Source organism: Rhipicephalus microplus, chromosome 5 (assembly GCF_043290135.1).
Source record: "Rhipicephalus microplus isolate Deutch F79 chromosome 5, USDA_Rmic, whole genome shotgun sequence".
Taxonomy (NCBI): Eukaryota; Metazoa; Arthropoda; class Arachnida; order Ixodida; family Ixodidae; genus Rhipicephalus; species Rhipicephalus microplus.
This window is the reverse complement of record NC_134704.1, coordinates 169,819,678-169,828,576: the sequence shown is the minus strand read 5'-3', so window position 1 is coordinate 169,828,576 and position 8,899 is coordinate 169,819,678.

The window sequence follows — 8,899 nt, the reverse complement described above, 5'->3', positions numbered from 1 at the left end:
AACTGTTAGACCCGTTGCCGTTAGTCCTTAAAGAGAATAATGGTTGTGGCAGCCCCATTAGTCCCCAAAAGGTCGAACCACACACCTTTCCAACCCCCTTTTGCCTTAGAGTGTGTGTGTGTGTGTTTGTGTGAGAGAGAGAGAGAGAGAGATACAACGGATGAACGAGCAAACAGGTTTTATTCCTACGCCAGGTTCGCGCTTTCGCCAGGGAATAGAAGACCTAAAGGAATTGCACTTCGTATACACATGGTACAGCAGAGGCTTCTCAACACGTGTAACTGTATCGTGACGGAGCCCCTCCGCGGTGGTCTAGTGGCTAAGGTACTCGGCTGCTGACCCGCAGGTCGCGGGATCGAATCCCGGCCGCGGCGGCTGCATTTCCGACGGAGGCGGAAATGTTGTAGGCCTGTGTGCTCAGATTTAGGTGCACGTTAAAGAACCCCAGATGGTCGAAATTTCCAGAGCCCTCCACTACGGCGTCTCTCATAATCATATGGTGGCTTTGGGACGTTAAACCTCACATATCAATAAATGTATTGTGACCGAATTGAGGTACCCCTTTCCGTCATGATTGGTGATCGGCTGTGAGAAGCATCGAACAATTGAAGATCGTCGAACAATCCTCCAACATGGTTGTGTATCCAACACAGTGGCCTTCTGCAGCAATACACAGCACAACGAAATAAATTATTCACCAGTGATTCACTCAGGAGACCTGCACAAATGTGCACACTAAGTTTCAATCCATCCCATGAAACACACGGTGCGTGAAGTTCCCTTGAAGTTTGTGTCTTTCTTTATGAACGCCACGAATGATACTGTATCAGAAATCAGAAATGCTTTTATTTTCCAACGAAATTAATGGGGGTCGTTGAGGCGAAAAGCTGGACAGTACAGCTTGAATGTGCCTGAAGGCCCTCACAAGGCAGCAGTAACCCGAAAACCACCATACATAGAGATAATTAGCATATATTCAAATATAATACACCATTTTAATTAAAACTAAAAATTTGCAACATGTTGAATAACACTAGGGATTTCCTACGAACAATGGTACTTAAAACTAACATAGAATTGTAGTACATATGTGAGAAGAAATGTGACGATACATTGTGATACAACAGAAATAATATGATTTAGAACACTAAGAAAAGCACTGCTATATTTATGACCATGATGCACAATATGATGATACTTTGTATAATGAAACACTGAGCACGAAGTAGATAATACAACAGAAAATGCGAACATGTAATAACGATGTCTTCTATATGTTCATTCCGATTTACAAAAGTATTCTCTAATTTCTTTGTGAGTCAAAGTATTTGGATTAAATCTTTCGCCTTCCACCTTACTTTACAACGAAAGTAGGCTATGTCGTAGTGATTGCATCAGATAATTTGTGCGTCTGAATGGTACTAACCACCTGTCTTGGCTATGAGTGCGCGAGTCACTTTTTTGTATTCGAGTCGTGACGTATGTTTTAAGAAGGATTTGATATTGTCGGAGCCGAAACAAAATAAATATAAAAGTCGGTATTCGTAAACATTTGTTGCACGTATTATATTATGTTTTCGAAAAAGTGGCGCGCTGAGATGAAAATAGGGTACATTGGTTATTTGTCGAAGCGTGCGTTTTTTGAGGTTGAAGAAGTGTACGAATAATACGTTTCGTGGTGGTGGCCCATACAAGCACACAATAGTGAAGATGCGATTCAAACAAGGCATAATATATTTGCAACTTTACTTTCTCAGGAAAAAAATGCCGACAGCGAGGCAGCACACCAGCGGCAGATGACAACGATTTTGAGATTAGTTCAACGTCATTGGTCCAATTCATGTGTTCTAAAAACGTAATGCCTAATACTTTGTATTTCCACAAAATTTCAAAGAAAGCACCGTCCAAGACTAATTATTGATTGAAACAAGATTGGCTGCCTGTCGCCTTGAATAATATGGTCTTAGATTTTCAGCTGCTAATTGTTACAGCATTATTACAGTACTATATACAAAAAGTGCGTAAATAGATATAAACATAGAGGCGGAGTGATAAGGCATGCAGACGTCATACTTTGCAAAAAAAAACAATAGCTCTTCGAACTTTAGACCCGGGTATTATAGAAAAAAAATAACACTGTCATCGGTGATGATATGGGTAATAAAAACGCCCGGCCTGAACAGAACGCGCAGTCCAGTCTCAACGAAAGCTAGAAGAGTGGCCTTTCACAGCCTTTTCTTAACACTGCTTCAAGTACACTGCCGGGTACCCACAGCGTCATAAATAAATATAAATTTTGTGCAGCAAATTTTATGCAGAGGCTGCATAAAATGCAGCATGGATGATGAAGAAAAATGCCTGAAGTGCATATGCGTCATAGGCAATAGGTAATCATGAACAAGTTCTTGAATGCGCTGGATCATTGAACAACCCACTCCTAACGCGATTCGCATAATGTGACGCCTGGCTGTTCCTTTGATGTTCTAAAACGCTTTATTACTCATTTTGACGAGATTCCTATCGTGCCACCAAGCCCGCCTAAGGCCAGTTTAGAAACGAGTTCCAAGCATTGGCCTGACTTTATGGTAGAACACTGTGCTGACCCGCAGCGGAAATCAGTTCGAAACCCAGTCTGTCATTTGTGTTTTTTTTTATTTTTCCGAGCGTTTGTCTTTGTTCTAAGATCGTTACGAAACCTTCAACTGAAATGCACCATAAAAGCATAACATTACCATGTATAGCGCAACATAAAAACAGCAGTGAATGTGTGCAGTGAACATGTATAACGATATAATAAAAATTGGGCTAGCATGAATATATCAACAAGAGACAGTTAGGATGTGAAACAAAAAGTATAGGATTGGGTTACCATTAGTATATCAACGTAAAAAAAGCGAAAACGTGACACAAGATGCACTAGAAGTATATAGCCAATATTTGTGCAACAAAAACAGGGGTTAAAAGAAAGTAAAAGCGATAACTTCAGCAAAAACTTCTACAACGAAGGGTATTCGTTTTCGCTGCTAATGAAAGGCGTTGAAAAAAAGTCAAATTGTCTGCAACAGCACAAAATGCCACAATCTTTGAAAAAAAAAACACTGCGTGTGGTACTACAAGGTAGCGTGGAATTTACGTTATTAAGATGTTATTGCTCCGGCACTTTCCATAATTCCAGATGATACTGTCCTGAATTTGTAGACGAGGAATGATTAACGAACATTTCTTTCATCAAGAGTTTTAAAAACAGACTCTAATACTGTAGCCATTAGCTTATCAAGCGAGTGTCCTGGCATGCTGACGTGTTTAGATAGAGGCAGATTCTGGGGCGCTGTAACGTGCGCCTTGTGGTCGTTGAACCTTAATTTAAATGATGTTTTGGTCTGCCCTATGTACTGATAATACAAGTTGAGATTCAAACAGATGCAGTGGGCACGGTGGAGGCACGATGGACGCACATTCATAAAACCCCTTTTTGTTCTTTGTACAGACCATGCTTGCCATCACCTTGATCCCCTCGTCAGGCGACACACGTGTCAACCGTACTGGGCCGGATGCGACGGAACGTGTCTTCTACTGGCACATCGATACACAGAGGGCTAACGCAGCTGACCTGGACATGCGCATCTGTACTGCACCATTCGGAAGACTACTGGCGCCACTCTCGTCGACGTCATCGTGTGCATCTGGTATAAGAACAGTCGCCGTAGCTGACTGGGCCAGTGGGCACGGTGGAGGCACGATAGACGCACATTGATCAAACCCCTTTTTGTTCTTTGTACAGGTGAGAGACAACCGTTCAGTTTCCTGCTACAAAACCAATAACGTGTGTCTTTTGCGTCTACCGTGCCCACGGTCACTGCTTTCAAATATGCTTGCCGTATATCATTGTTTCGTTGACTTGTTGACCTGTTGTGGTGACGTAGAGGAAAACCCGGGTCCTAACACGGAAGACATGCCGAGGTCGTTAATGAAGGATATGAAGGAAATTAAAGCGACCATCAGTACTAGTAGCCTGAAGTTGAATGAAACAACGCAAAAGCTGACATCAATTGAAACGAAACTGGACGGCCTTTCGTCCACTGTGTGCGATTACACATCTAGAGTTGACGACCTGCAGAAGACGGTTGATAAACTAATTTTGAAGGTAGATCATTTAGAGAATAGTAGTAGAAGGAACAACCTTATCATATATGGTATTACGGAGCCTCAGAAAGAACAACTCGAGTCGTTGGAAGAAGTTACTCAAAAAATACTTTGTGATACCTTGAGTGTTTATGACGTTAAAATTGAACGTATTCACCGACTGGGGAAGCCGAATCCGAGCAAGGACGGTCCGGTAATTTTTAAGTTAGTGGACGGGAGAGACAAGCCAAGAATACTGAAAAATTGCAGGAAACTCAAAGGTACCAACTATTGTATTTCCGAGGATTTTTCCCCTCGTATTCGGGCAATCCGGAAAAGCTATGGGAAGTTACGAAGGAAAACAGAGAGAGAGGTGAAAAGGTTGCTCTTTTGTTTGATAAAGTAAAAATCAACACAAAACTGTTCAGATGGGATGAAGAAAGCAACACGATGGTTCCAATACACTCGAAATGACACTATTCTTCCGTGCGTAATGATCGGGCGTCTTAAAAAAACGACACAACGCCACTGCCACCATGCGCCACCCAGAATACGTTTTCCATTATGAATAATAATGCAAGAAGCATTTTGCCTAAATCTGCTGATTTGGAGGGCCTTCTTTTAGCATATAACCCAGACATGACAGTAATAACTGAGATGTGGCTTCACGATAACGTTTCTGATGAGGACTTCGTGCCAAGGTCACATGAGATTATTCGCCATGACCGGGGGGCAAGGGGCGGTGGCGTCGCAATTGTGCTGAAGAAAACCATTGAGTACACGGTGATATCTCACAATACCAACGTAGAAATGTTATGGATTCGTGTTCGCCTGCGCCAATACAGTGTTTTTGTTGGTGCAATTTACAGACCGCTGGAGGCAGATCTTTCAATTCAAAAAAAACTGCATGATTTCATGTATGAGCACTGTAAAAGCAATGCTGATTTCATCTTGTGTGGTGATCTCAACCTACCAAAAATTAACTGGAACCTACTGTGTGTTCCTTCATCATGTCAGCAATCCGAGTCGATGCTTGATATTGCTTTCTCGTTTCGTCTGAAGCAGCTTGTGGATCAGCCTACGCGTGTATCAGCTAGTTCTAGCACAGTTCTTGATCCTTTTTTTTCGTTTCAGAAAATATTAGTGCTGTAGGCTATGACATGTCGTATTTGCCTGGGCTATCCGATCACGACATCGTCCTTTTTTCTGGTCGTATGCGAGTCTCGAGGATAAAGGGCGAAAACGTCATTGAGAAATTCCCTGATTTTAACTGTGCTTAAGATTAGAGTGTACTGGACCTTCTGGAAGAAGATTTTGATATTTTTCAGCATATTTATGCTACTGGAAATTCTACTGTCCAAGATTTGTGGATTCATTTCAAGGCTGTTGTTATAAATGCATTAGCAATTATGGCCCTACTAGACAAAAAAAGCGTAGTCGGCGGAATCTCTGAATCACTCGCGAAATATTACAGTTGAAACGCCGTGTCAAGCGATTACATCACTCGGCTGGGAACAGAGGGGCGGTGTCCCAACAGAGATGAATTGCGCACAAAGACAAAGCTATCCAAGTTCCATTTCTTCAACATCAAAACGCATCATTTCTTGGCAAATGACCCAAGAAAGTTCTGGTTGCACCTGACGAATACGAATGAGGCTTTTAGCAAAATGAAACTTGATGTCACTATTACCGATGACAGTAACTGTATAGCCAATACATTTAATCACTACTTTTCGTCTGTGTTTTCTCGCGCCACCGTTCAGCCCTCGTCATATCCAAAAACTAGTTATGCTATCCCGGATATAGAAATAAACGAAAGCGGCATTTTTCCGGCGCTACTCGAGTTAGACACTAAAAAATCTATCCACCCGGATGGCATACCAAATATGTTCCTGCCCATATACGCCGAATAATGCGCGCAGTATCTGAACATAATTCTTAAAAAAAGTATACGGACAGCGGAAATACTATTAGATTGGAAAACTGGAAAAGTGGTGCCTATTTATAAGACTGGTGACAAACTTCAAGTAATCAACTACAGACCAGTTTCGCTACTGTGCACTTGTAGCAAGGTTTTGGAACATTTGATATTTAAGCATATCTGTTCTTTCTTAGAGGAGAACAATTATTTTTTAAGTAGTCAGCATGGTTTTCGGTGCGGGTTGTTCACTACGACGCAACTTAATCACACTGTAATTGATCTAATGGTAATGCTTGACAAGGGCGGACAGACTGACATGGTTTTTCTTGATTTTGAAAAAGCCTTCGACCGTGTGTCACACCGACATTCAATGTTAAAGATCCGATGCCTTTTTGCCAATCCTCGAATAGTACAGTGGCTCGACTCGTATCTTACACGGCGTAGGCAGTTTGTTCACATAGGCAATTCGGACTCAGAATTTGCATCTGTTCTTTCAGGCGTTCCTCAGGGTTCGTTGCTCGGCCCGTTACTATTTTTAATCTATAGTAATGATATACAGATTATATCACCAGTATGTTGCCATTTATTTGCAGACGACTGCGTTGCATACATGCACATTCAGTCAGTGAAAGATCAACAAATACTAATTAACTTCTTAGCAGCTGTTAGCAACTGGAGCTCAAAATGGCAGATGCGCCTAAACGTTTCCAAGTGTGTTCAGATGAGTGTTACACGCAAGAAGGTGCCGCTGGTTTGCACCTATAGCATCAATAATGTTCCATTAGCTTCAGTAGACCAATTTAAATACTTGGGTTTGCATATCAGTTCTTCGCTAAGCTGGAGTGGTCATGTGCATTTCATTGTTTCCAAGGCTTTGAGAAAACTTTACATGCTAAGAAATCGCATGATGCATTGCACTCCTAAAACTAAGCTTGTGGCCTACACGACATTAGTTAGACCGCTATTAGAATATGCGGACGTAGTTTGGGACCCGCACACCAAATGTGACCTTGATTGCATTGAACGCGTTCAAAAAAAAAGCGCTAAGATTCATCTTCAACTCTTACGACAGGCACGTATCCATTACTAACCTCATACATTTAAGCGAACTTCCAACGCTAGAATCACGCAGGAAACTGCATCAACTGCAAATGCTTTACATATTGTAAACGGTAACATTAGAATGGGCTTCACTGATTACATGCAGAATAACAGCGCAAGGCCAACAAGATGGAAGCACAGTAAGACGATTGTAAGGCCACGAGTTATGACGAAGGTGTATGAATTTTCGTTTTTTCCTCGAACGATAGCAGAACGGAACGAGCTTCCATGTGACATAGTCGGCCTATATTTCGTTCATGCGTTCACAAATGCCGTGCAAGATTATCTGTGATGTTATGCGCAGTTCTTGTCATTCTTTTTCTTTTACAGCTTGAAATGTATGCGGGTAACCAATTATTTCGCGGTATTCTTCTGTTGACGTAAGCTGTCCTTCGGTTCACATGCTTATTTGGTTCGTTGGCCGTTTCACTCATGTTTTGAAATGTTGTGTGCGTCTTTCGGGTGTTCAATCACTCGATCCTGTATGTGTTATTGCTTCTGTGTCATACCTCAGTGTATTATTGCAAATGCTGTTGGGCTTGTTTTTTATGTTCGCGTTTTGAGTTTACATTCGGCCGCATGTGTTTTTATTATTAGACATATGTGCATTTGTTCTATTTTTTCTTTCTTTTTCATTTCGGTTGTCGACTGAAATGATGCAATGTGATGTATACCCACTCCTGCCATGGCTCACAAAAGGCAGCCGGCAGTATCTGATATTTAAATAAATAAATAAAGATAGAGGCATTTTCTGGTGTCGCAGTTAAGGTTGCTTTTAACCCTGAGCGTAAAATTTGCTGCCGATATCTCAAGAAATTCTCTAGTTGTCATGTGGTCGCACACTTTACAACGTGGCTTCCGGCAAGGTCAGCAACAAAATGAACAGAAGACGCCGTTGTTTAGGACGACGTAAGCGTGTTACGACGTCAGCATGCATGCTGCGTGACATGTTCACGTCGTCCAAAACAATGACGCTTTCCGTCCATTCTCCTCTGCCTGAGAACAATGTCCCCTATTCAGTTTGTTTCATTGCTGTTTCTGATGAACATATTGTCACGATGAAACGCATTCATTAACACAATGAAATGATGACGAGAGGTACAGCTGAAAGTCAGTGATAGCAGGCTGAGCTGTTCGTGAGGCAGTCCTACTTTGACCTCGTCCTTTTCATGCGCCCATCGAGGTGGTTTCAATATAAAGATGCAGATCGTGCAAGTTATTGTGAGTTCATGTTCCTAGGAAGCGCAGAGTTAAGGTACACAAGGACACAAGAAAGAAGAAATGAGACAAGCGCTCACCTTCAAATACGTGTCTATTTTCAAACGCTAAGACATACCGGGTGTTGAAAGTTATTTTTATGGCTTTTTATGATTCAACACAGGGGAGAATATCAAAAGAACTTTTTCAGGTATGCTAATTATCCAGGCGATTGCAAAATGAGTAAATTGTTATGAATGTCAGTGGTTCCAATAATCAAGATATAATCAGATTTTTTTTACTGCAGCAAGTGGGCATATTCGTATGATGGAGGCAGTCGCGTTTTTTCACAATTACGCTTAGAAGAATTCTCCTAGGATGTCTTGGCTCCGAGACATCTCAGAGCACAGTTTATAAGTGCTTTACATGATGACGCATGTGAGACAGTCAGCACATGTGCGAATCTCTACTTTGATGGGCTACGGCAGTTGCGTGCGTCACTTAATCTGACGACGGGCTGAAGGCGTCGACGAAGATGATAACAATTGCCTTTTAATA